Source organism: Myotis yumanensis, unplaced genomic scaffold (assembly GCF_028538775.1).
Source record: "Myotis yumanensis isolate MYYU_CA2020_CCGP unplaced genomic scaffold, mMyoYum1.0.hap1 SCAF_4, whole genome shotgun sequence".
NCBI classification, from domain to species: domain Eukaryota; kingdom Metazoa; phylum Chordata; class Mammalia; order Chiroptera; family Vespertilionidae; genus Myotis; species Myotis yumanensis.
Genome location: NW_027223755.1, coordinates 77,100,182 through 77,104,404, shown reverse-complemented (window position 1 = coordinate 77,104,404; position 4,223 = coordinate 77,100,182). Strand labels below are relative to the sequence as shown.

General features: G+C 44.2%; 1 pseudogene; it reads right to left on the bottom strand.

Annotated features, from left to right (window-relative positions):
- Positions 1–282: 282 nt before the first annotated feature.
- LOC139008176 (ferritin light chain-like) lies at positions 283–3,298 on the bottom strand (annotated as a pseudogene).
- Positions 3,299–4,223: the final 925 nt, after the last annotated feature.

Below are 4,223 nucleotides of genomic sequence, written 5' to 3'. Positions count from 1 at the left end.
TGATGGTCAATTTGCATATTACTCTTTTATTAGAAAGGACTGGGGCAAGAGGTGTAATTTGGGACTGTCTCAGGCATATGGTTACCCAATTTTATTTAAATTATTGAAGCTTTTTTTTTTTTTTCTGCAAAAAGCTTTTTTTTTCATTTGGTCCAATGCATGGGAGAGGGCTTCAGAGTGGTTAAAAGAATGGCTAGTAGTTTTGGGAAGAAGCTCAGGTAAAAGCCAGACACCAGGGAAATGCAGAGGGGCCTCTGAAAGGCCTCTGGGTTTCAAAGGCTTCTAGTCATGCTTAAGGGTGAGCCTTTCTAAGAGATGCTCACCCAACCCAGCCTGGGGGCTGGCCATCCTGCGGATGTTAGTCAGGTGTTGCCCATCTTCTTGATGACTTTCACCTCATCCAGGAAGTGGTTCTCCAGGAAGTCACAGAGATGAGGGTCTGTGTGGGTAGAACCCAGGGCATGCAGCTCCAAAAGTCCTGGTTCAGGTTCCTCTCCAAGATCATGGCAGCTTCCATGGCATCCTGAATTTTTTTTAAATTAATTAATTAATTAATTAATTTTTAAATTAAATCTTTATTGTTCAGGTTATTATAGTTGTTCCTCTTCCCCCCCCCCCCCCCATAGCTCCCCTCCATCTGGCTCCCACCCCACCCTCTGCCCCCCCCCCCCACTGTCCTCATCCGTAGGTGTATGATTTTTGTCCAGTCTCTTCCCGCACCCCCCCACACCCCTTTCCCCCCAAGAATTGTCAGTCCACTCACTTTCTATGCCCCTGATTCTATTATATTCACCCGTTTATTCTGTTCATAAGATTTTTTATTCACTTGATTTTCAGGTTCACTTGTTGATAGATATGTATTTGTTGTTCATAATTTTTATCTTTACCTTTTTCTTCTTCTTCCTCTTCTTAAAGAATACTTTTCAGCATTTCATATAATACTGGTTTGGTGTTGATGAACTTCTTTAGCTTTTTCTTATCTGTGAAGCTCTTTATCTGACCATCAATTCTGAATGATAGCTTTGCTGGGTAAAGTAATCTTGGTTGTAGGTTCTTACTATTCATCACTTTGAATATTTCTTGCCACTCCCTTCTGGCCTGCATAGTTTCTGTTGAGAAATCAGCTGACAGTTATATGGGTACTCCCTTGAAGGTAACTAATTGTTTTTCTCTTGCTGCTTTTAAGATTCTCTTTGTCTTTTGCTCTTGGCATTTTTTTTTTTTTTTTTTTTTTTTTTTTTTTTTTTTTTATTTTCCTCTTAAAGTATTACAAAGGGTATTACATAAGTATCCTTTCCCCCCCTGCTCTTGGCATTTTAATTATGATGTGTATGGTGTGGTCTTCTTTGGATTCCTTTTGTTTCGGGTTCTCTGCACTTCCTGGACTTGTAAGTCTATTTCTTTCACCATGTAGGGGAAGTTTTCTGTCATTATTTCTTCAAATAGGTTTTCAATATCTTGCTCTCTCTCTTCTTCTGGCACCCCCATAATTCGGATGTTGGTATGCTTGAAGTTGTCCCAGAGGCTCCTTACACTATCTTCATATTTTTGGATTCTTTTTTCTTTCTGCTTTTCTGATTGGGTGTTTTTTGCTTCTTCGTATTTCAAATCTTTGACTTGATTCTTGCAATCCTATAGTCTGCTGTTGGATCTCTGTATAATATTCTTTATTTCAGTCAGTGTATGCTTAATTTCTAGTTGGTCCTTTCATAACCTTGAGGGTCTCACTAGATTTCTTGAGGGTCTCACTAAATTTATCGGCGGTTTCTAAAAAATTCTTGAAAAACCTTAAAAGTGTGGTTTTGAACTCTATATCCAGTAGTTTGCTTTCCTCCATTTCTGTCATTTGTACCTCTTTCTTTGTCTCTGCATTTTGGCTGCTTCCCTGTGTTGATAGAGTGGCTTTCTGTGCTAGGTGTCCTACAGGGCCCAGTGGCTCAGCCTCCCCAATTACCTGAGGTGGACACTCTTGGTGCACCCCTTTGTGGGCTTTGTGCACAGTCTTGTTGTAGTTAAGCCTTGATTGTTGTTGATATCATTGGGAGGAATTGACCTCCAGGCCAATTGGCTGTGAGAATCAGCTGTGTCTACAGTGGGAGAACTTCTGTGCTGGAGGCACCCTTATGGGGCAAGACTTGCTTCAGTGGGGCTTTGGTGCTCACTGAGTCTGCCCCCTGAGTGTGTCCCTTATGGACCTGAGGAATTGTAATCTGGATGGTCCCACTCTGACCACTGGGTACACTGGCTCTTGGATCTCTAAGGAGGTGCTAATTTAGCCTCTGCCTGAGGCTACCCAGCAGGAGCTACAGGGAGATCTTCAGATTCCTCTTCTTTGTTTGGGATTTGGAGGTGCCCATATGAGGATTAGCTATGAAGCAATGCAAGCTGCTGTGGGGCCTTGGGCCTTCTTTTGGATGTTCTGGGTCTCTCTGACCCACCTGCAGTTTGTTAGGTAATTTTAGATTGCAAAGGGCCAGGCCATTCATATGCAAAAGCCTCTGGGCACAGCTTGGGTTGGGGCGGGGTCTCAGGGAATCAACTGGGTGGAGCAAACAGCTATGGCTGATCCTCAGTCCTGCCCTAAGTGTCCCCGGGTCTCAGTGTCCCATGGTAATCGCTGCAAGTACCTCTGAGAGAAAGCTGCCCTTGAGTTCCGCCCACTGCCAGACAGTCTAGTTTCTCCCCATATGAGTCTGGGTCCACAGAGACTCGCCCGGAACTGGAGTTCAGGGCCATCGGGATCTTATGTCTCCCTCCAGATTGAAAAAGACAACCACGCCCTCAGTTGCCAGCCCTTTCCGCGTGCGCCTCCGTACCTCTGCACTTTACTTCCGCACCTCCTCTGAGTTTCAGTGTGCTTTTCTCTTTCCTTCTAGTTGTAGAATTTCCACTCAGCCAGCCTTCCTGTGGTTCTGGATGATGTTCGTTTTGTCTTTTAGTTGTATTTTTGAAGTGGTTGTGCGAGGCATCAATTTCAGGTGTTTACCTATGCCGCCATCTTGGTTTCTTCCAGCATCCTGAATTTTGCCCCACTCATCTTGGGAAGGCTTCAGCACATTCTGGAAGAGAATGAGGCCACTGAGATTGTTTTGCAACTTTAAGAGATGCTCAGCCTCCTGGCGCTTCGTCTCCGCCAACTCAGGAAGAAGTGGCCCATGCCCTCTAGAGCCACATCATCACGGTCAAAACAGAAGCTCAGAGAGAGGTAGGTATGGGAGGCCCGCAGATACAGGTTGGCCAGGAGGTTGACTGCAGCCTCCACCTTGATGGAGTAATTCTGACGCATTTGGGAGCTCATGGTTGTTCAGCAATAACGAGTTAAGGTGGGAAAAAACCACCGGTGTGTTGGCTGGTCCTGGAGGTGGTTCGGAAGGTGGTGACTGGATAAGATGCAGGAGAGTGGCTGGAGGCTGGGAGAAGGAGCGTCCCTGGGTCTGTTCCATCCAAATGATGAAGCAAGAGACAGATCTGGGACTGCCGAGGGCACTTTATGCTTTTTATGCCCTTATTTATTCTTTATTAATAAGGCTATTGACAATTCTAATACTTTTACTCTTTAATTCTAATACTTTACATTCATATTATCAAATTCACATAAGTCTATGTTGGGCTTTTTCTGGGCATTACGTTACATTTTTAGCAGAAATAATATTGTTCAAGAGCAGGATGTGTTGGATTTGGTCAGAAATAACATTATTGCCCAGCTGGTGTGGCTCAGTGGTTGAGTGTTGACATATGAACCAGGAGGTCATGGTTTGATTCCGGGTCAGGACACATGCCCGGGTTGTAGGCTGGATCCCCAAGTCTGGGGCGTGCAGGAGGCAGCCAATCAATGATTCTCTCATCATTGATGTTTCTATCTCTCCCTCCCTTTTCCTTTCTCTCTGAAATCAATAAAAATATACTTAAAAAAAAAGATAAGTGGCTCTCAAGGCTACATTCTTTTTTTTTTTTTTTTAAATATATTTTATTGATTTTTTACAGAGAGGAAGGGAGAGGGATAGAGAGTTAGAAACATCGATGAGAGAGAAACATCGACCAGCTGCCTCCTGCACACGTCCCACTGGGGATGTGCCCGCAACCAAGGTACATGCCCTTGACCGGAATCGAACCTGGGACCCTTCAGTCCGCAGGCTGACGCTCTATCCACTGAGCCAAACCGGTCTGGCATCAAGGCTACATTCTTAAAAAAAGGAAATAACATTACTATTAAGAAACATGAT